General features: G+C 38.6%; 1 pseudogene; it reads right to left on the bottom strand.

The window, feature by feature from the left end:
- The window catches only part of LOC102247757, a 134,090-nt pseudogene extending 112,217 nt beyond the window's left edge, over positions 1-21,873 (bottom strand).
- Between the last annotated feature and the right edge of the window lie 3,460 nt (positions 21,874-25,333).

Below are 25,333 nucleotides of genomic sequence, written 5' to 3'. Positions count from 1 at the left end.
TTTCAGCATAATTAAGTATGTACCAAACAAATAAAAATATGTTGCAAGGTAGAATTCCATATCCAAATAAATATAATAATTTATTAGTGTTATATTATGGTAGTGCGGGGAGCAGGCCTAAGCCAGCAGTCAGACATCCTTAGCGCTGCCACGGAGGTGGGAGAGGCTCCCGCCACCAATGCTGCACTTGCCAGCCATGAGGCCGGCTTCTGGCTGAGCAGCGCTCCCCCTCTGGGAGTGCACTGACCACCAGGGAGCACTCCTGTGTTGAGCATCTGCCCCCTGGTGGTCAGTGCGTGTCAAAGAGACTGGTCGTTCTGCCATTCGGTTGATTTGCATAGTAGCCTTTTATTAAGGAGGATAGTTATTATAAGCACATCAAAGATTATTTAAAGCATGTAAGAGGATGTGCATAGGTTATATGTAAATACACCATTTATAAATACTTCAGGGAGCACTCCTGTGTTGAGCATCTGCCCCCTGGTGGTCAGTGCGTGTCAAAGAGACTGGTCGTTCTGCCATTCGGTTGATTTGCATAGTAGCCTTTTATTATATAGGATAGTTATTATAAGCACATCAAAGATTATTTAAAGCATGTAAGAGGATGTGCATAGGTTATATGTAAATACACCATTTTATATAAATACTTGAGCATCTGTGGATGGCTGTAGCCACAAGAGGTACTAGAACCAATCCCCTGTGGATACCAGAGATGCTTGTACTTTATCCCTGTGATGCTCAATTTCTTTACCTTACAAAATGGGAGATAGTATTTATCTATTAGGGTATTAAATATGTTAAATTATGATAAAAACATAATACATCAAAATACAGTGGGGCCTTGACTTACGAGTTTAATTCGTCCCAAGACCGAGCTTGTTAAGGAGCTAGTTAAGGAGCTCGTTAACTCAAATTACTCTATCAACTCAATGCAAAAATTCGGCCGAGAGACAGCTGGTATCTCAAAAAACTCGTTAGTCAGGACACTCGTAAGTCAAGGCCCCACTGTAGTACAATTTAACTTTTCAGCATAGTCAAAAAAGGTTAACTCTAGAGGAATTATTAGTCAGAGATGTAGAAGTTAGAAAAACATGGAATGTCATCTTATTTAAATTTGTTGGATCTAAGAGTATGTGAATTAGATAAACTAAGAAAGGTGGACACCAGTGGTTACTGTCCTTGGGAAAGAGAAAATGGAGTTTATATATTTTTTTGGTGAGCAATATAAAGTCTTTAATATTTTATAGCAACAGAATTAAAATGGAGAAAACCTGGTTTTGGAGTAGGCACAGAGGGAGGCGAGAAGAATATTACACCACTTCGGCATGGAGAAAGGGTGCATACAATCTAGGTAATGGCAGTGGTACTGGGGAAGAAGATGGATAGGAAAGGCACAGGTGAGTTCACAGCCTAAGGGCTTAGGAAGGGTTGAATGCAGTCCGGGTGTATGGAGAGGGAAAGTGATGAGTCAAGGTGAACGAAGGTTTGAGGAACATAGCAGAAAAAACAGGAGATGATACATTCAGTTTCTTAAAAAACACACCTATTTGACTATTTTGTAATTTACAAACAAAGCACAGGTAGGTAAATTGAAACTGATGCTATCAAATAGAGAAGTTGCAACAGATATCATAATATATAAAAATTAATATCTATATATATAAAACCCTAATATGCAAATAGACCAAACAGCAGAACAACTGAAAAAACGGTCGCTATGATGTGTGCTGACCACCAGCGGGTGAGCATGGAACATGTCAGCAGATGGTGGAACAGGTGAGTGGGGGCACCAGACCAAGGCGGGGTGCTGGTTGCTGTCATTGGGGCAAGCCTCTGGTGGTTACTGAAAATTCTTTGCTCCTGCACGCTGTGGTCCCACCCAACACTCGCACCTGCTGCCAGCGCCGGTCCCACTTGCACCCGCTGCCAGCACCAGGTGCTGGCCCTGATTGCTCAGCGCCATCAGCGGGTGCGAGCAGCAGCTGCCAGCCCCGATTGCCGCCATCAGCGGGTCCAAGCAGCAGCTGCCGGCCCCGATTGCCACTCAGGCTTCCCCACCTCCCCCTGCTCCCAAGGGGCAATTGGGGGAGCAGCCACTGCTCAGACCTGTGGCAGGCGTGGGCCCTGATTGCTCCATGCTGTCACTGGGTGCGAATGGGGCTGGTGCTGTCAGCACATGGAAGCAGTGGTGGGAGTGGGGCTGCCAGCAGACAGGCAACCATGGGCCATGGCAGGAGGGACTGGGCGGGGGCACAGAGGATGGCCTGAGACCCGTCCATGTGCCCACCACAGTCTCATGGCCCACAGTTCCTTTCATGGTGCATGAATTCGTGCACTGGGCCCCTAGTATAAAATATAAAAAGCAACAAACCCTTGATCTTGGATTTCCCAGCTTATAGAGCTGTGAGATTTCTGTTGTTTATAAGACCCAGTCTGTGGTATTTTGTGAAGGAAGCTCAAACAGACTAAGACATGCACATTGAAAAAACTTAACTAGAAAGCAAACTCTATAAGGGCAAACATTTTTATTTATTTTATACACTAATGCATCCTAAGCCTCTAGCGCAATGCCAGGTACACAGTGATCAATGAAAATTTGTTGAATTAATTAATACACAGAAATTTTACATTTAGTGCATGTCTTTATGGGTTGCACATTTAAAATTTTGTAATGAGAAGTCTTTCATTATCCTGAGATCATATAAATATATTTCTATATTCTCCTCTAAAATGGTTAGTTTTCTTCTTTAAATATAAGTTTACTTTTTTCTAACCGACGTAGAAGTGAATCTTTCCTATGATGTGGTAATAATTGTCCTAGGACAGTTAATTCATATGCATATGTTTCCCTAGCCACTGGCAAAGAGACTTTTTTTACATATTAAATTTCCATATAATAGTGAAAATATTCCTGTGTCCTCTATTGATTATTTGTCTCTTTTCTCTTCCCAAGACAATTATTCTTAATAACCAAGTAAATGTTCTAGTTTCTGTACTTTTTAAAATAATACTCTTGATACCATGCAGGATATATCCTTCCACCTTTCTCTTTATTTTTTTTTTCAGAAGTGGTTGAGTGTTTCTTATTTCTTTGCTATCATATAATTTTAAAATAAACTTCAAGTTGTTAAAAAGAAACTATTGGGGGTCTTAATACTATTTTTATTGACATTAATGATCCTAAAGGTAAAGAAAAAATATGTCTAAAATATTGAGACTTTTTCTCCAAGAGTAAAGTATATTTTCTCACCTTTTTGGTCTTCATAAATATCCTTCAATATTTGTGTTTTTTTTTTAATTTTGCAGTAAGATATTGTACTTCCTTTGTTAGTTATATTACTAAGGATCTTACATAGTGTTACTATCATATAACTTTTATCATTTTACAAACCACAATTTGCATGTATAGCTGCTTTGTAAAATTCCTACTGAAGTTATATATTGAGACATCTTGATAAACATCCTTCCTCATTCTAATGACTAGTAGATCCTTTGAAGCATTTCTTATTTTAGACAATTTTGTCTACGAATATTGGTGAGGTTTTTTTTTTTACCTTAATCTTTTGTAAACATTAAATCTAGTTGTTTTTTTCCCTCTGTGTTTACTTTTTTGAAAAGAATTTCTGGTAAGTTGTTAAACAGAAACTGTCCGTGAGTGTCTTAATCCTTTTTTTTATTTTTGTAACCAACTTTGCTATAGGCTTTTGGTGAATAATCTTTTACAAGACTAAGGAAGTCCTTTCTATTTTACATGAATATATTCTGTTCTGTTCTGTTTATGTATTTTCTAGTCTGTGACCTTATTCACCTGTGGCCAGAAAAGTATATGAACATATTAGACAATAATTACTTGTAGATTGAATGAATGTATGAACAAATGTGTATATGATCAAACATTGACCATATTATTCCCCTGTAATACTGAAGAAGTTAATTATAAAGCCAAAGTAGTTAATGTTTGATTGAGCTATACAAATTTTGAGTGACATCAAGTACCTAGTGACTAGATAACATTAGTAGCTGAGCACCCAATGAAGTTTGAGTGACAATGAAGAATAACCCATATTCAGGAAGTCTTAGCCAAAGTCTCAAAGGGTTGCATTAGGGACTGGTATCAGGAGAGTAACCATGGAAATCTGCCCTGCTCTGTGCATGACGGGGCGGCGCCCCAACTCCCCAATCGGCCCTGCTCTGAGCCTGACCAGGGGCTGCACTTAGGGATTGGGCCTGCCCTCTGCCACCCGGGAGCAGGCCTAAGCCAGCAGGTCGTTATCTCCCGAGGGGTCCCAGACTGCGAGAGGGCACAGGCCGGGCTGGGGGCCCCCCCCTCCCCCCGCCCCCCGAGTGCACAAATTTTTGTGCACCGGGCCTCTAGTATTAGTTATATATTGAGACATCTTGATAAACATCCTTCCTCATTCTAATGACTAGTAGATCCTTTGAAGCATTTCTTATTTTAGACAATTTTGTCTACGAATATTGGTGAGTTTTTTTTTTACCTTAATCTTTTGTTAACATTAATTTTAGTTGTTTTTTTTTCCCTCTGTGTTTACTTTTTTGAAAAGAATTTCTGGTAAGTTGTTAAACAGAAACTGTCCGTGAGTGTCTTAATCCTTTTTTTTATTTTTGTAACCAACTTTGCTATAGGCTTTTGGTGAATAATCTTTTACAAGACTAAGGAAGTCCTTTCTATTTTACATGAATATATTCTGTTCTGTTCTGTTTATGTATTTTCTAGTCTGTGACCTTATTCACCTGTGGCCAGAAAAGTATATGAACATATTAGACAATAATTACTTGTAGATTGAATGAATGTATGAACAAATGTATATATGATCAAACATTGACCATATTACCCTGTATTCCTGAAGAAGTTAAGTAGAAAGCCAAAGTAGTTAATGTTTGATTGAGCTATACAAATTTTGAGTGACATCAAGTACCTAGTGACTAGATAACATTAGTAGCTGAGCATCCAATGAAGTTTGAGTGACAATGAAGAATAACCCATATTCAGGAAGTCTTAGCCAAAGTCTCAAAGGGTTGCATTAGGGACTGGTATCAGGAGAGTAACCATGGAAAGAAGCTGATGTCCTAGAACTAGGAAAACAGATTATTCAGTAACACCTAGAGTCACATGGGCAAACATTTGTTGGTTTAGCAATTTAGGTGGAGACAATTTAGCTAAGAGGTACTTTCAAAGGACTGTGCTTTTTTAATAGTTTGAGTTGCATTTCATCTTAAGGGGTCTACACGGTGCTTGATATAATCTTATTGGCAAAGTTCCCCCCTGTAGTAAAATAAAAACTTAACTTCTCCCAAAGGACAAATACATTAATATTATGTTTTTGCTCTACAAACAGAGTTATATTAAATATTCCTTGAGCATCCAGCCTTAATGGATGATGCATCCAGATTATAAGAACATTTAAAAAACAAACAAAAAATATCCTCTCTATTGTGTGTATGAGTCAATGTAATGTTCACATAGTTGAACATTTATTTGAATAAGAGTAAAGCATGATATCATGCTAAGCAAAATATGTCAGACAGAAAAAATTAAGAACCATATGATTTCACTCATGTGGGATATAAAACTGAAAGCAACAGATGAACAAGCAAGAAAAACAAACAAAAACTCATAGACACAGAGAACATTATAGTAGTTATCAGAAGGAAGGGGAGATGATGGATAGTAAAGGGTAAAGGGGGTCAACTATATAGTGACAGAAGACGATTTGAGTTGGGGTTTAGGGCACACAATACAATATGAAGATCATGTATCATTAAAATGTACTCCTGAAATCCGCTTCTATCTTCTAAGCTACAACCTAATCCCTATAATCTCACGCATAATTAAAAGACTACTTTACCTGTTCAGATTAAAGTTGGAAGCTGTCATTCAGCATGTTTTATGAATCTTAATTCTGCCATAGCTGGCCAGGATCACTGAAATCAAAATTATAATTGTTAGTATCTGCAAGTTGTGTAACTTATAACAAACTTCCTTATATAGCATCTATCAAATAAGGATCATGACAAATATTATGCCCAGAATATAATAAATTCTTGATAAATATTTTAATAGATACAGCTATATAATAAAAGCCTAAGCGACCATTATGGCAAAATGACTGGAACAACTGGTCACTATGATGCACACTGACCACCAGGGGGCATATGCTCAACACAGGAGCTGCCCTCCTCGTGGTCAGTGCGCTCCCACAGGGGGAGCGCTGCTCAGCCAGAAGCCGGGCTCATGGCTGGCAAGTGCAGCAGCAGTGACAGGAACCTCTCCCACCTCCGCGGCAGTGCTAAGGAGCAGTGAGCAAGTGGTAAGGAACAAGGGGTCCCAGACTGCAAGAGGGTGCATGCTGGGCTGTGGGGACCCCCCCCCCGCCAGTGCATAGATTTCATGCACCAGGCATCTAGTTTATAAATAATTTAATAAGACTATAGAAAGTGAATACACAATGCCTTGTGCTTAAATGCTCAGTAGTGAGAGCTGTTACTGTTAATATTATTTTAAATATCATAATACAGTAAGATAAGTGGAATTATGACAACAGTTAGAAAAGGGAGCATGTTTTATGCAGCAGTTTTTAAATTATAAAAAATGAAGAATTATTTATGTATATATGAAGGTATAAAGGAAGATGTTCTATCAAGATTTGATTTTTTATCAAAAATACCCACTAACCTCTTGTTTAATTTATATAGATCTGAGTGTAGATGCATATACTTCTCTAACTCTCCCATAAATAAGGCAAAATTATAGCTCAAATGCAGCTGGGAGATGCATAATCTGTTGTAATACCTTTATAATACATGGGGAAAAATAGAGCCCTCGAAATACTGATAACTTTCCTCATGCTACATAGCCAGTTAGAGTTTTCTTCTAAATAATGTACTTTACAGATATACCCTAGTTCCCTAGGCTTGCATAGTTGATAACATCTTTCAGCTTTCAAGTATCACAATTCAATGAAACTGTCGCTAATTCAGTGATCCGAAAATCAACTGAAAATATTTCTGACCTATGCTTTGATGAATATAACATGCAATATTTTCTGTGTGATTCTTTTCCTTGATTATATTTTTGGATGTTATTTTGGATTTCAAATCCATTCTCACTGAGAGAGGGAAATTGTATTGTCCATTTGGCTGACAAGAAATATTTTTAAATTATTTTATAGCAAGCAATTTAAAAAGAGTATTTTGAATTCCAAGGCGGTTCAATAAGGGCTCAGTGATATGTGAGTAAAAGAGAAACTGTGAATAGATTGCATATAAAGCAAAGAAAAATCAAGCAAGAAAAAATATACCTAAGGTTCTTAGAAGAATAATCTTGTTAAAAAATATGGACTATTTTGTTGATATTTTTAATATGAAAGTCACTAAATATCAGTTATTTTAGTGGCATACAAGAAAAATTCCAAGAGGCACCTTGCTAATAGTTTTACTCTCGTTGCTCCCACCAAAACCCATCACCAAATTTATAATATGCATTTCCCTGAATTTCTTAATAAAATCTAATATAGTTCAATGTCTAGAATCTTGCATGTAATAAATAGGAAAAAAAACACAGTTTTATGGATTGAGATAATCTGAGTTTGTTCCTCAGCATCACCATTTTTTCTGCCAACCAAATTCTAGCCAGCTTTCTATCACAGACAACTCTCTTGGTACACAATACATGAGGAAAATGTACTACATTAATATTTTTCTGCACTTCTATATATTCCATATATCAGTGTTCCTGAAGACACTGGAGACTGGCACATACTAGTTCATCCTGAAAATTCAGTGTGTAGCTTAAAGTCTGAAAATAGCCTCTTGCATCAAAACAGTAGGGGGGGGAAAGAATGTAGAAAGAAGAGTCACAACTAAAGAATTACTCAGATCTAAGAAACAAAGTAAAGAATGAAACTCACACTTTAAAAGAGACTTGGAAAATTTACAATGAGCAAATAATATTTAACCCTTTTACAAAACTGGAGCTTTAGAATAAAGCAAATAAAATTATAATATATTAAATATCTCACCTATACAATTCCCAAACTGAAATTAGTATGAAATCAATTGAATGGTACTACTTAGGTTTTTTTTATACAATTGACTGTCCAAAATGGATGTTTTTTCAGCCAGTGGAATTATGTTTAGGTTTCAGGTGGTTAGAAGCAAAAGCTTCTGAGATGTGATGATGGTCAAAAGAAAAAATTCTACTAAAGCAAAGGAAGCAGTTGAGGATGGTTTCTAAATGGCCATCTTTTGAAAACAACTGACTTCTTTGTAGGCATGAAAAAAAGGAAAGCCCAACAATATTTTCCAAATGTTGATTGCAATCTAAAAGCTAAAGTTATTTTATAAACTGATATATATTCTTGTTTCTCTGTAGATCTACCTAATCAACCAGTGGTTAATATCACATTTATACTTAACCTGAAAGTAATAAAAATATTTACTTATCTAAAGGAGATATTTTATGACAGAAGAGGTAATTTAAAGCCTCTAGATGCCATGTAGTTAATCTAAATAAAAAATAAAAATATCCCAGCCTGTGTGGCTCAGTAGTTGAGCATTGAGCCATGAACCAGGAGGTCACGATTCCATTCCCAGTCAGGGCCCATGTCCACCTTGTGGGCTCAATCCCTAGTAGGGGGCATGTAGGAGGCAGCCAATCAATGATTTTCTCTCATCATTGATGTTTCCATTTCTGTCTCCCTCTCTTCCTTTCTCTCTCTGAAATCAATAAAAAACATTAAAAAGCTATAAGGAAGTCTTAAAAAATAATGTTGCAATTCCAATCATATTAATAATTTTTTTATAGAAGTAATTTTTAAAACACATTTTATTGATTTTTTACAGAGAGGAAGGGAGAGGGATAGAGAGTTAGAAACATCGATGAGAGAAAAACATCGATCAGTTGCCTCCTGCACACCCCTTACTGGGGATGTGCCTGCAACAAAGGTACATGACCTTGACTGGAATCGAACCTGGTACATACCCTTGACCGAAATCGAACCTGGGACCCTTCAGTCTGCAGGCCGACTTTCTATCCACTGAGACAAACCGGTTAGGGCACCAATCATATTAATTATATGATGTTACTAAAAGTCTCTTCTAAATTTTAAATACGTTTTCTTACATCTTAATTCATATAGTGTTAAATTCTGTTCTTTAGTAAGTATTGAATCGAAAGTATTTTAGTTTATTTAAATTCAAGACAACATTTGAACATAATGTTTTTACCCAAATAGAAAAGCCTTAATGAGAACAGTATAGAATATTTTAATATCATAATTATCTTAGATTTTTTCCTCAACAGAAGATGCCCAATCATAAAAAATGCTTTTAAAAAATTGATACCAGAACAAAAACAATAGAATTAGTATTATAATGGTATATAGCATTTTTTATTAGTGTTTCAAAATATACACAAAAAGGATTATATAAATTATCTCACTTTACACTCACAAAAAAAACCCATATGGCATATACTATAATTATTCACTTTTTTTTAAGAAAAAGAGAATCTTAGTTTTTATTATTTCAATAATTCTGGAGTAGCTTGAATAGAGTAATTTTCTTACATATAACAATTATAAAATTCAAGCCAAGATTAAAACACAACAACAATATGTAGTGACTAAAATGTGACCAAAATCAGGCAGAAGATATGAGAGTCTGCCTTGAAAGACAATATATAACATGTGTGATTTTTTATTTTGTAGTCTGTTGACCAAAGGCACTTTATATCCCTCAAGATTTGGGTGGCAGAGAAACATAATTTTCCATTCTTGAGATGTCAGATAACAGAGTTCAGAGATGGTAGAATAGCCATATATTTAATGACAATGAGGGACAGGCGCTCCTGGAAAGAGTTAAGTGCAAACATTTGTGTATAAAATTCACCCTAATAGCTGTAACCGGTTTGGCTCAGTGGATAGAGCATCGGCCTGCACACTGAAAGGTCCCAGGTTCGATTCCAGTCAAGAGCATGTACCTTGGTTGCGGGCACATCTCCAGTAGGGAGTGTGCAGGAGGCAGCTGATCGATGTTTCTCTCTCACCGATGTTTCTAACTCTCTATCTCTCTCCCTTCCTCTCTGTAAAAAATCAATAAAATATATTTTAAAAAATATTGGTTGGTCAATATATGGTTCGCATTCAAACATAATCTCAGATGTCCCAGAAAGAATGCATTAACTGGCAGCTGAGAGAAGTGGATATCTCAAATTATTCTTTGTGCTGGGAAGACAAAGTTCAGTGTAGCCAGGTTAACTGCTCATTAAAATGGAAACATTTTCAGAAACCATGAGAGAATCAAGATTTTCTGCAACATATTACTCATAACATCCATTATCCCATAAAAATCACTAGACATGTGAAAAACATGAAAATGTTATGTATACACATACACAAAAATCAGCCAATAGTAATCAAACCCAATAAGTAATCAAGATAACCCAGATATTACAATAATCAATAAGAATTTTAAAACAGGTATTATAAATACTGTTTGTAAACTTAAAGAAAAAATATGCATTATGAGTGAACTGATAGGGATTCTCACCATAAAAATAGTAACTATAAAGAGGACAAATGGAAAGTTTAAAACTGAAAGGTACAACTGAAAAATTAACCTGGATAAGAGTTAATAGAAGGTAGAAGACAGAAAACATTCTTAGAGATAAACCCATTGAAATGAATAAATCTGGAGAACACACAGTGAGAAAACAAAACTGTCAATATATATAAAAGCCTAAGCGACCAAACGACCAGTCGACTGGGTGACCGGTAGCTATGATGTGCACTGACCACCAGGGGGCAGATGCTCAATGCAGGAGCTGCCCCCTGATAGTCAGTGCGACCAATGCTCAGCTAATTGATGGGTGCCAGACACTGGCTAATGGCTGGCAAGCACAGCTGCAGCGACAGGAGCCTCTCCAGCCTCCCTGGCAGTGCTACTGAGCTGCAGTGGTGGCAGGTGCAGTGGGGCCGGGATGAGCGGGAGCAGCACAGCACCTAATATGGGCTCAGGCTCCTCCCCAGCAGCCTGCCACTTCATACACTAATGCATCCCTGGGGGGATGTCAGACTGCTGGTTTTGGCCCGATCCCTGGGCAGAAACCAGCAGTCTGACATCCTCTGAGGGGTCCTGAATTGCGAGAGGGTGCAGGCCAGGCTGAGGGACCCCACTGGTGCACGAATCCAACATCTCCAGTAGGGAGTGTGCAGGAGGCAGCTGATCGATGTTTCTCTCTCATCGATGTTTCTAACTCTCTATCTCTCTCCCTTCCTTTCTGTAAAAAATCAATAAAATATATTTTTTTAAAAATTCACCCTAATATTGGTTGGTCAATATATGGTTCTCATTCAAACATAATCTCAGATGTCCCAGAAAGAATGCATTAACTGGCAGCTGAGAGAAGTGGATATCTCAAATTATTCTTTGTGCTGGGAAGACAAAGTTCAGTGTAGCCAGGTTAACTGCTCATTAAAATGGAAACATTTTCAGAAACCATGAGAGAATCAAGATTTTCTGCAACATATTACTCATAACATTCATTATCCCACAAAAATCACTAGACATGTGGAAAACATGAAAATGTTATGTATACACACACAAAAATCAGCCAATAGTAATCAAACCCAATAAGTAATCAAGATAACCCAGATATTACAATAATCGATAAGCATTTTAAAACAGGTATTATAAATACTGTTTGTAAACTTAAAGAAAAAATATGCATTATGAGTGAACTGATAGGGATTCTCACCATAAAAATAGTAACTATAAAGAGGACAAATGGAAAGTTTAAAACTGAAAGGTACAACTGAAAAATTAACCTGGATAAGAGTTAATAGAAGGTAGAAGACAGAAAACATTCTTAGAGATAAACCCATTGAAATGAATAAATCTGGAGAACACACAGTGAGAAAACAAAACTGTCAATATATATAAAAGCCTAAGCGACCAAACGACCAGTCGACTGGGTGACCGGTAGCTATGATGTGCACTGACCACCAGGGGGCAGATGCTCAATGCAGGAGCTGCCCCCTGATAGTCAGTGCGACCAATGCTCAGCTAATTGATGGGTGCCAGACACTGGCTAATGGCTGGCAAGCACAGCTGCAGCGACAGGAGCCTCTCCAGCCTCCCTGGCAGTGCTACTGAGCTGCAGTGGTGGCAGGTGCAGTGGGGCCGGGATGAGCGGGAGCAGCACAGCACCTAATATGGGCTCAGGCTCCTCCCCAGCAGCCTGCCACTTCATACACTAATGCATCCCTGGGGGGATGTCAGACTGCCGGTTTTGGCCCGATCCCTGGGCAGAAACCAGCAGTCTGACATCCTCTGAGGGGTCCTGAATTGCGAGAGGGTGCAGGCCAGGCTGAGGGACCCCACTGGTGCACGAATCCATGCAGCAGGCCTCTAGTAAAGTATAATTAATAGAGTCTTATACCTGGGAGATGATATCAAGTAGATTAGCATACATTTAGAATCCCAAAAGAAGAAGAGAAAAATAATAGAAAAGAAGAAAAATAGAAAAATAAAGAGCCTAAATTTCCTGAATTTTGAGAAATCCTCAATTTCCAGAGGTAAAAATCTTAATAAACACAAACAGGAAGAATTGAGAAACAAAGAAAAAACATATTCAAGCACTTTATATTCAAATGGTGATTTAGATGGACTAGTTTAATCTGACACTTGAGTAAGGTCTTCAAGGCAGTAGAACCCTGGCTGGTTTGGCTCAGTGGATGGAGCATCAGCTTATGGACTGAAGGGTCCCAGGTTCGATTCCAGCCAAGGGCACATGCCCAGGTTTCGGACTTGATCCCCAGTAGGGGGTGTGCAGGAGGCAGCCGATCAATGATTCTCTCTCATCATTAATGTTTCTATCTCTCTCTCCCTCTCCTTTCCTCTCTGAAATCAATTATATATATTTAAAAAGACAGTAGAATGGTACTCAAAAATCTGTTTTTCCCAAGTAATGCTAATATATGTTCAGTGTAGAATTCAGATACCTCCCTCTCCTTTCCTCTCTGAAATCAACTATATATATTTAAAAAGACAGTAGAATGGTACTTAAAAATCTGTTTTCCCCAAGTAATGCTAATATAAGTTCAGTGGTAGAATTCAGATAATAGAATAACAAAAAGAGAGGAGAGATCATAGATAAGACTAGCTTTAATGTGTCTTCCTACCAAGTTTGATTATAGTATAATATTGTGGCTTGTATCAGAAACCACTATCTTAAGAAGAAAAGAATGCAATACAGGAATTAGCCCTTAAAAATGATCCAGAGGCATGAAGGGGCAGACACAGCTCCAGTGGCTGCTGCAAAGCATTGGAAGAATTAATATAGATTGGAAACTGTCTTCCCTTAGGGAATCTCTGAAGAGAACCCAGGTTGTAGATTATATATGTCTAACAAATGATAGTCAACTATTCTCTATGTTAGGGAGCTAGCATACTTGACAGTGGATTACCTAACATTCTCACAACTCTGATGAGTAAATAAATTCAACTTCATTAATCGGTATGGTAATTGCTACCTATAATAACAACAAGCTGATTTTGCAGGCAATATACTGCTGGGTTAAAATATAATTTTTGGTTACAGACATCAAATTACACCTCAGCCCAGTGATGTAATACAATAAACATATCATAATATTTAGATACTTCTATAAGTGTTTAAATGTATTAGTTTATTCACTTCTCATAAAAACCCTATAAGAACTTATTTTGTTCTCAGAGTATTCTTATTATTCCCATTTTTCTGTTGAGAAACGGACAATTTAAAATCAACTCTGTTAAATTTAGGATCCCTTCTCCATCATTTCTAATTTGAAAGAATATATGTTCCCATATGTTCAGTGCAGAGTTATTTGCCATAGCCAACATTTAGAATCAGCCCAGGTGTCCATCAGTAGATGAGTGATTATAAGATTCATATTAAGAAAACATGAGGCATTATTATCAACGACGAATATTACTACCATCATCCTATTCTTCTGCTAATATCCTTCTACTACTATTTTTATCTTGACTCTAACAACTTCTATAACTCTTACTATGCTTACTATGTCCTAGAAACTGTGATACATACTTTTATAACAACTTAAAAAATTTAATCTTAATAAAGCTCCATGAGATATAATCTATTGCTATTTCCATTTTATAATTGAAGACCTGACATTGTAACTCATTACGGTAATACAGATAAGAGGTAGAGTCAGGGTTAAAATCTAGATATAAGTTAACCTAAAACTTATTAATGAAAAGTATCTATGGTAATGAAGATGATGACAATGAAGACGAAGATGATGGTGAAGATTCTGACAGTAGTGATGACAACATTTTCCTACAACAATCACTTACTTAACTTAAATTCTGTAGCCTAACAATCTTACCTATTTAGTGCAGAATTAATAATTGAGATATTAAATTTTAAATAGTGGACCATGAAGTTTATGCCATCACTTTTAAACAAATATTTTAAAATGTAGTCAATGATAATTTAATACATATTATTCTAACAAGCTGGATTGTAAAATTACTCTATATACTTTTGTAGCCCTAAAGAACATCTAAAACTTAATTATTCAAAGCTCTAAAAAGAAAGGATAATTATAAAATGTGATAAAGGTGCTAAATATCTTTACAATGACAATCATATTACAATATATGAATGTAGCAAATTAACATGTACTCTATAAATTACATAATATTATATGCCAAATATATTCAATAAAAAAGATAAAAGCATCTTGCATCTCTAATATTCTAAACTCACAGTGTACTTTCAGAAAATGTGCTGACATAGGAACCTTTATTCAAAGCATGTCAGATAAATCAGGAATTAATGCCATGGACAATGAGATAATGGGTGTACTCTAATGCATTAGTACTGTGGATATAATACTACAGCCCTGCATATTATAATTATTCATCCATAGAAAGTTACAGATAGAGCACATACCAGTTTGCTAATCACCCCTATAAGAAGAATTTTAAAAATGCTTTCCTTCCATCTTAATTGTCTTGTAACATTATATCTTAATCTCAAGGTTATTATGATTATCTATCTATTTGTCATGTATCTATTTATCTATTTACTTATTTATCTGCTGTTTTCATTGTAAATAGGGGCCTGTTGCATAGCCTCCACACTCATTTATAGAAAAGATTAAATCCATAAATCATCAGAATTCATAAGCTGCCTACTTGGAGCTAAACAGCCAGTGCTATACCAGACTGATGGAGATTTATGATGCTCAGACAGTGCCTCTCACACAACTGCAAGAAGACAAAGGGAAAGAAAAGCTATCCCATTAACTTGATGTCTATAGACAATACTCAGATAAACAGATGGGATCAACTATCTGGAGGACAAAACCTCTGGGAATAGGAGGGTGTATAAGGAGAGGTGAGTGTGTATTTACCTTGTCCTTTTACATGTTGAAATCTCAGCTACACAGGAGGCCTAATTAAAGACACCCCCTTTGACCAGTGTGGCTCAGTGGCATGCCTGGGGTGTGGGCTCGATCTCCAGTAGGGGCATGCAGGAGGCAACTGACCAATTATTCTCTCTCATCATTGATGTTTCTATCTCTCTCCCCCCTCCCTTCATCTCTGAAATCAATAAAAATATATTTAAAAAAATTTTTAAATAAAGGCATCCTTTTTTTTATTAAGTTAATTAGAGACTCTAGTTTATGTGAAACTAAGATTTAGCTTAAGTCAGAGAAAGGAAAAAGAAAATAAAATAATGAGTTAAGTTCAATTATATGCTGTCATAAAACAAGCATAAGCTTTGACCTATTGCTATGTAACCCATTTCTTACACTTATTATTTTATATAATAAAAGGCTAATATGCAAATTGTCCCCTCAGGAGTTTGACCGACTGGGAATTCGACTGCTCGCTATGACATGTGCTGACTACCGGGGGACAGCACGGAATGAAGGCAGCCAGGGGAAGGAAAGACCCAATTGACTCTGATTACCGGCCAGGCCTAGGGACCCATCTTGTGCAGAATTTCATGCACCAGGCTTCTAGTGTCCCATAATTGTCTAAAATATATCTTTAAAATCTAAGTATTGGCAGTCACCAGGAGCTGGAAGAACCTGGAGCCTCTGGAGGGAGCTTTGCTCTGCCAACACCTTGATTTCAGCCCAGGGATACTGACTTCCGGTCTCCATAACTGTGAGATAATAAATTGCTAATTTAAGGCAAAAATAAATAAATAAATAAATAAATAAAATAAAATCTAAGTATTTATGCCAATATATAGTTTTTAATTTTAAAATGAAAAATAGATATTCAGTTTTGTAATAACTTGATAACAGGAGAATCATTATCTATACTAATAAAAGGGTAATATGCTAATTAGACCAGATAGACCGGACATCTTCCCGTTGTCCGCTCCTCCTTCTGGACAAAGCCACAGTGGTGGGGGCCAAGGCAGAGGTGGTTAGGGTGATCAGGCTGGCAGGGGAGCAGTTAGGGGTGATCAGTCTGGCAGAGGAGGGCAGTTAGGGGAGATCAGGCTGGCAGGCAGAGGCGGTTAGGGGCAATTAGGCAGGCAGGCAGAGGCAGCTAGCGGCAATCAGGCAGACAGGCAGGTGAGCAGTTAGGAGCCAGCGGTCCTGGATTGCGAGAGGGATGTCTGAGGGGTCCTGGATTGGAAAGGGTGGAGGCTGGGATGAGGTACACCCCCACCCCGTCGTGCACCGGGCCTCTAGTCTATAATAATAAAAGCATAATATGCTAATAATACTGGACGTCCTTCCAGATGACCATCTGGACGAAGCCGGGGCTGCAAGGGAAACCTGGGTCCCAGGTGCCAGAGGGAAGCCGGTGCCAGCAGCCAGGGGAAGGAAAGCCTACTCTTGCATGAATTTTGTGCATCGGGCCTCTCGGCCTGGCCTGTGCCCTCTCACAATTTGGGACCCCACCAGTGCATGATTGGGGCTGGGGAAGGATGCAGGAGTCCTCCAAGGCATGCCCAGCCCATCGCGCCCATTCCTGATTGGCCAGACCCCAAGCAGCAAGCTAACCTACAGGTCGGAGTGTCTGGCCCCTGGTGATCAGTATGCGTAGATATGAAAGATAATAAAATACATTAATTATTCTAGAGTAAATTTGTTATAATTTAATAATTTTGCTTCAAACTGAAAACCAGGTTTTGTCTACCCTACTGGACTTTAAATATTGTGCATTCTTTTAATATTGTTTACTCCATAAAGAACAAAGGTAAAACAATGCATTTAAATAAAGTACAGGGTGGGCAAAACAGTTGTATGTTAAACACAGATTATTATTGTATTATTATTTATTAATTACTGTGTTATTTTCCATATGAACCACTATAAACCTACTTTTGGCCCACCCTGTATTTCTAAAGCCCTGAATCTTATATATGGGATTAAAATTTTTAGAGAAAAATTAATGACATCTGGTCACACCAACTAAAACAAAACAAAACAAATAAATGTGGCAGGATAATCTGCTTGTCATTTGAAAATGTGCATGAAATTGGCTTCCCTATTGAAAGTGACATTTAAATGCAGTTAGATTTTAGTAAAAACATGATTAGGAAAGCAAAGCTTCTTTCCAGGCAAGAGTAAGAGGATGCCACAGACGCCCACACAACATACTTTCTCAAGCGGGAAAATAAATTATGAGATAAACCTTCATGGAAGAATCTTGGAATAATCTATATACATAAAAGCCTAAACGATCAGTTAGCTGGTTGATTGGTAGACCAGTCACTATGATGCACACTGACCACCAGGGGGTACATGCTCAATGCTGAAGCTGCCACTGGTGGTCAGTGTGCTCCCACAGTGGAAGCGCTGCTCAGCTGACCGAGGGGCACCAGATGCAGGGTGATTTGGCAGCGAGCCTACTGAGTGGCAGTGGCGGTGGTGGCAGGCGCCATGGGGCTGGGATGAGCAGGAACAGCAGGCAGAAGTGGCAGGTAGCGTTGGACTGCCAGTTTTAGCCCGATCACCACAGGCCATGCTGAGGGACCCCACCAGTACACGAATCCATGCACTGGGCCTCTAATATGATATAAAATGTAACACTCTAAAGTGTGATCTTTAGAGAGAAAAATGTTCGTCTGGGAAAATAAATTATGAGATAAACCTTCATGGAAGAATCTTGGAATAATCTATATACATAAAAACCTAAACGATCAGTTAGCTGGTTGATTGGTAGACCAGTCACTATGATGCACACTGACCACCAGGGGGTAGATGCTAAATGCTGAAGCTGCCACTGGTGGTCAGTGTGCTCCCACAGTGGGAGCGCTGCTCAGCTGACAGAGGGGCACCAGATGCAGGGTGAAGTGGCAGCAAGCCTACTGAGTGGCAGTGGCGGTGGTGGCAGGTGCCTCGGGGCTGGGATGAGCAGGAACAGCAGGAAGAAGTGGCAGGTAGCGTTAGACTGCCAGTTTTAGCCTGATCACCACAGGCCACGCTGAGGGACCCCACCAGTGCACGAATCCATGCACTGGGCCTCTAATATGATATAAAATGTTCGTCTATATTACAGAGTTTGACTCACATCATAGTGTATCCTGGTATATTACAGTAAGAAGTGCAATCAGCTTTGTAGCTTCTTGCCAAATTATTTATTCTAATTTTTTTTCAGGAGTAAAAAACAGACAAATCCAGAATGCAGGACATGCTCATATGACCAACATGACATTTTTAAAAGTTAAGTCCATTAGAACTTAGAGACACTAAAAACCAACGGCAATGTATAAACATTGATTAGATCATAGACTGGGATGAGCGAGGAAGGCTATAGAACACTTCTTTGGAAAAATTAGCAAATTGTAAAGGTTTTAAAAATAAATTGTGTTTAGGTAATATTAAAAAATAGTTTATTTTTCTTAGGTCTGATTATGGTATCTTGGCTACATAAGAGAATGCCCTTGTTGTTAGAGCATGCATAATTAAGTATTTAGTAATAAAGTGTTATGAAGTTTGAAATTTTGAATGGTTTAGAAGGAAAAAAAGGGAGAGACAGAAAGGAAGGAGGGAAAAGATAGAGAACACATGGCAAATGTGGAATTATGTTCCTTTCAAGGTGCACACATTTGTGCACTGCCCTCCCCTGTAGGCCTGGTCACCCTTAACTGCTGTCCCTGCAGGCCTGGTCCCCCCGCAACTGCCCTCCCCTGCAGGCCTGGTCCCTCCCAACTGCCCTCCCCTGCAGGCCGGGTCCCGGTTCCCCCGCAACTGCCCTCCCCTGCAGGCCTGGTCCCCCCCAACTGCCCTCCCCTGCAGGCCGGGTCCTCCTCAACTTCCCTCCCCTGCAGGCCTGGTTGCCCCCAACTACCCTCCCTGCAGGCCTGGTCCCCCCCAACTGTCCTCCCCTGCAGGCCTGATCACCTCCAACTGACCTCCCTTTCAGGCTTGGTCCTTCCCAACTGCCCTCCCCTGCAGGCCTGATCACCCCCAACTGCCCTCCCATTCAGGCCTGGTCCTTCCCAACTGCCCTCCCCTGCCGGCCATCTTGTGTGTTGGAGTGATGGCAATTTGCATATTACCTCTTTTTTAGATAGGATATTTACTTTATATATTTTGTTGTGTCATTATTTAATGCACAATGACTTAATACCATTTGGTTTGCACCGATGAGTGACTGTTTTAGAAATACAAAATGATCCTAATCTTCTTAGTCATTGTGCTTTGCCTTAAATTCTTCCGTTTGCTATTAGCATTTCCATTCACGATTGCTTTCTGTTTTTCCATGATGAAACTTTACCCATTATTTTACTTAAAATATTTCTATGTCATTTTCCTGAGTTGTTTTAAAATTTGATTTAGTTTTGTCATTCTTTCTGAGAATATTTCCTTTCTAAAAACAGACTAGTTTAAAGCAATTTCCTTTACTGTTATCACTGTTATGTGTAGCCTTAATTCTGTCACTTTGTTTTATGTTCTCAGTTTTGTTTTTTATATTTCTTTTTTGTTGCATTTGCCTCTTGTCATTTGTCATGTGGAATCTGTATGCTTGCTTCTTATCTTCTATAGTGATGTGAAAGGTAATTATTCTTTTTATTTCTACTAGTGGGTTCTTATGCTTTTCAAAATAATGTTTGACTTATTTTTTAAATTAAAATCAATAACACTTTTTTAGTTTCTTGTTCCAAGTCCAACCAATGTGCCTTTGTAAAATTAATTCTTATTTATGGAATGTGCTTTCTTATTAGCATCAAGAATGTATTTTATGTTATTTATTACATTTATGTTTAATTTTATGTAACTATTTATAGTATTGATTTTTATTTAGTTTTATGTTTAACACATTCATAATCAGATATTCCTTCATACAGGAATACTGCCATGTTTTATTTATTAATTTTTATTTATATTTTATTAGGCTTAAAAATATATTCAGTGTTTTTTCCTCATAAGTCAATATTCATCAATATTCACATTTTTTGAAACTTTACATATTTAAAAGTATCTTCTGTTGCCATATAGGAAAGAATTTTAGTTCTACATAAAATTTTTGAGAAAGCACATTTTTCTTCCAAAATTGACTAGAAATTGCTCTAATATCACTTTTTCACATACTACATCCATTTATTTATATTTTCATCCCACAAGAAGCCATAATTCCATCAATGGTAGAAAAGCACAAATTTCAAACCAAGTTGAAGTTACTCTTTTTAAAAAATAATGTGTTTTTTTTTCTTTTTTCTTTTTTTTAAAATATATATTTTATTGATTTTTTATAGAGAGGAAGGGAGAGGGATAGAGAGTTAGAAACATCAATGAGAGAGGAACATCCATCAGCTGCCTCCTGCATGCCCCCTACTGGGGGATGTGCCCGCAACCAAGGTACATGCCCTTGACCGGATTCAAACCCAGGACCCTTCAGTCCACAGGCCGATACTCTATCCACTGAGCCAAACTGGCTAGGGCAAAAAATAATATGTCTTCATTGATTTTTAGAGAGAGGATGGGAAAGGAATAGAGAGATAGAAACATTGATTAGAGAGAAACATCATCCATCAGCTGCCTCCTACACCCCCTCCCCCTACTGGGGATTGAGCCTGGAACCCGGGCATGTGCTCTAACTGGGAATCAAACCAGTGACCTCTTGGTTCATGAGTAGATGCTCAATCACTGAGCCACACCAGCCAGGCTGCAGTTACTCTTTTTGAAGCAAAAAAAAGCTTCTCATTTTTAGATGGTTGCATCGTTAATTCCATAATAGCATTTACAATATCACTACCATTGTTCTTCACGGCTTGAACTGCCTTCACTCTTAACACATTTTCTTGTGATATGACCAATTCTATGTCCTTAACTTCCACACCTATTTCATCAACATCTTCCTCTTCACTCTCCTCTTGCATAGTTGTAGTTTGTGTGTTTTCTTGAATGTTTAGCTTCACTAAATTTTGAATTTCTCTGCAGCTTCTAGCTGTGCTGGCTGAGATGAATCATTGATGTTGGCTTCCCCCAAAACTATGTAGGTATCTGAAGCTGGGCTCTTATAGACATCTGGTTTTGTGATGACACAGAGGATAGGCTTAGATTTCTGGATAGTTCCCTAGTAACCCCCGTAACCTGTCCAAGACACAATATTGTAAATATGCACATATTCTGTATACTTTACAGCCTTCCATGCCTTCTTTTCACTCTGGCTCTGTTTTTACTTAATTATTGGTTCTTCATAGATTTCAGCTGCTACAGCCAGTTGGGTTTGTCCTGTGGAATCTTGTTCCTCAAGCTCTGGTACTGATTCATCACTGTTAGATTCTGTCCCTGTCTCAGATTGGGGCTGTGGCAACTCCTGCTCTGCAGCAGGGACAGTTTCCGTGGCTTCACTGGGCATTTTACGAGGGAACACAGAACCAAGATGGCAGCAGAAAGAGTATGTATGTGTGTATGTATTTATTGGTGGTAAGAACACTTAACATGATATCTACCACTCCACAAATTTTGAAGTACAGAATACTGTATTGATAAAGAAAATATGTTGTATAGCACATCTCTAGATGTCCCTGTCTCAGATTGGGGCTGTGGCAACTCCTGCTCTGTAGCAAGGACAGTTTCCGTGGCTTCACTGGGCATTTTACGAGGGAACACAGAACCAAGATAGCAGCAGAAAGAGTGTGTATGTGTGTATGTATTTATTGGTGGTAAGAACACTTAACATATCTACCTCTCCACAAATTTTGAAGTACAGAATACTGTATTGATGAAGAAAATATGTTGTATAGTACATCTCTAGAATTTCTTCATTTAGCATAACAGAAACTTTATACCCACAGAACAATTTCCTTCTTCCCCTAGCCACCAGTTCCTGGCATCCACCATCCTACTAAGTCAATGAATTTGATTCCTTTAGATATCTCATATAGGTGGACTCATGCAATATTTGCTCTGTGACTGGCTTATTTCATTTAGAATTAGGTCTTTCAAGCTTATCCATGTTGTCACACATCTTCTTTATCCATTTGGTGAAGAATACATATTTGGTTCATTTCCATATTTGCCTATCGTGAGTATTGCTACAACGAACATGGACATACAAACTTTTCCTTGAAATTTTGATTTCAATTTTATTGGATAGATACACAGAAGTGGGATTGTGGGTTTGGTTCCTATGGCAGTTGTTTGTTTAATTTCTTTTGGGAACCTCCCTGATATTCTCCATAGCTGCTGCATTATTTTACATTTCCACCAAGAGTGTGCATGGGCACAAATTTCCCTAAATACCCTCCAACACTTACCTTTGGGATTTTTTGTGTGTTATTTATTTATTTTGTTTTGCTTTGTTTAATGATAAGTATTCTACCAAGTTTGAAATGACCTATCATTTTGTTTTGATTGGCATGCCCCTGATGATTGGTGAGGTTGAGCGCGTTTTCATATACCTATAGATCATCTGTATGTCTTCTTTAGAGAAATATCTATTCAAATCCTTTGCCCATTTTTAATATGGCTATTTTGTTTTGTTTTGTTTTGTTTTGTTTTACTTTTGAGTCATAGTTCAATCTACGAGATAGAAAGAAAACCTACAGGATGGGAGAATATATTTGCAAACCCTATGTCTGATGAGGGGCTAATAGCCTTCAGTGTTGTTAAAATATTCCCTTCCTCTACCTTCACCATTGGAGGTATTTGCTAGCATTTTATTTTTTTAAATATATTTTATTGATTTTTTACAGAGAGGAAGGGAGAGAGATAGTTTTAGAAACATCGATTCCGTTGCCTCTTGCATGCCCCCTACTGGCGATATGCCCGCAACCCGGGTACATGCCCTTGACCAGAATCGAACCTGGGACCCTTCAGTCCCCAGGCTGACCGTCTATCCGCTGAGCCAAACCGGTTAGGGCTATTTGCTAGCATTTTAATGCAAGAGAGATACAGGGGATGTGAAAGGTTATCATGACTTAAACTCCTGAACATGAATTTTAATGTCATCATTTCCTCCTGTTACAGCTGCTACTAATTTTTCCTCTCTGCTCTTCCTCTAAGCTATTATGGCAACTTTTCTCTAGCTATCCTCTTCCTGCTTCTGTATTCCCAAATTTAATACTAACTCAAATATAACTATTTTCATAAAAGGCAACAGCTTCCTTTCACATTATAGCCTCAAGGTGTTCCTTTTCTGAGCATTTCTGTGGGGAAGGGTACACCATCTGTTTAGCCCTTTAGGGACAAATGTAGAAAACAACCCAACTGCTGGAATGCTGTCCGCTTTCAGGTGAGCTTATGGGACAGGGGTTGGATTATTCTTCAAAAGATAGGTGAATGTGAATTGCAGGGACCAATTTTCACTCATATGTGGATATGGAGGAATAGATGAGAGGATGTATCCTGAGAGACATTAGGGTTGGCATATCAGCCTAAGGGCTTGAAGAAAGCAGCTTTGCTATTTAAATGTCTAACAACTTCTCCTGACAGTGAATTTGTTTTTAGTATTGGCAGTACAAATGATAATGGGGATAAAATCTACAGCATAAACAGTTGTTCTGAGGCCCCCAAAGAAAGCCAAATACAATATGCTAACTTGTAGGAGGGACTAAGAGTGTGTGTATGCATGTATGAATTGTCTTAGTTGGTCATGAATTGCAAGATACATGGAATAGTTTAGCTTAACTCCAGAGTGGTTCTGACTTGTTAGTTATTCTTTAATGATAATATTAAATAGCAATGCTATAAACTATATGCACTTTGTGCATGTTTGTGTATGTGTGTGCATGTATTACTTTGCAGAAGACAACTAGTTAGAAACTAGCTGAGATACAAATGTAGAGGCTATTGTTTCTAATTAGTAGATCATCCTGAATGGTCACCAGAAATGAGAAAGTCATGTATGTTTTTTATGTTTATGATGGGATTCATGAAAGAATAGGGGCACCATCTATATATATAAAACCCTAATATGCAAATAGACCAAACATCAGAACTGAACAACCAAACAACTGAACAACCGGTTGCTATGATGTCTGCTGACCACCAGGGGGTGTGTGTGAAACATGCCCGGTGTCGGCCATGGCAGGATGGTGGAGCAGGTGAGCAGGGTCACCAGACCATGGCGGGGCACTGGTCGCTGTCATCAGGGTGAGCCTCTGGTGGTTACTGAAAATTCTTTGCTCCCACATGCCTTGGTCCCACCCGGTGCTCACACCTGCTGCCAGTGCCAGCCCTGCTCACACCCGCTGCTGGATCCGGAGCCGTCCCTGATTGCTAGGAGCTGTTAGAGGGTGCAAGTGGCGGCTGCCAGCCCTGATCGCCCCTGAGGGCTTCTCCCCCTCCCCTGCTCCTGAGGGGGCGATTGGGGCAGCAGCCGCCAGCGGGTGTGAGTGGGGCCACTGTCAGCATGTGGGAGCAGCAGCGGAGGGAGAGAGGCTGCCAGGAGACAGGGAACTGGGGGCTGCGGCGGGTGGGGCTGGGCAGGGGTGGAGAGGATGGGCCGGGACCCACCCCTGTGCCCTCTGCAGCCTTGTGGCCCACAGTTCCTTTCAAGGTGCACAAATTCGTGCACTGGGCTCCTAGTTAATTAAAATGAGTTGGGGGTGCGGGGGAAGCAGGTTTAGTACAAATGACAGAGTCTAGACTTATAGCATTCCTAGTCACCATGTGTTTTTATGTCAATTATAACTTCAAAAGAATTTCTTTTAACAACCTCCTTCTAACAAATCCATCAAAAAAAAAAGCTGTTCTCTCTTAAAACATTTTAACAGATGCCCAAATTATCACTGAATGTGTATAACTAACTGGTTGCTCTTCAGAACACCTTCAGACTTCTCCTACCTGGCAAGCCATAAGGTCAGAATAAGTAG

Source organism: Myotis brandtii, unplaced genomic scaffold (assembly GCF_000412655.1).
Source record: "Myotis brandtii unplaced genomic scaffold, ASM41265v1 scaffold335, whole genome shotgun sequence".
NCBI lineage: Eukaryota > Metazoa > Chordata > Mammalia > Chiroptera > Vespertilionidae > Myotis > Myotis brandtii.
Note: the sequence above shows the minus strand (reverse complement) of the source record. Positions and strands in the feature narration are given on the sequence as shown.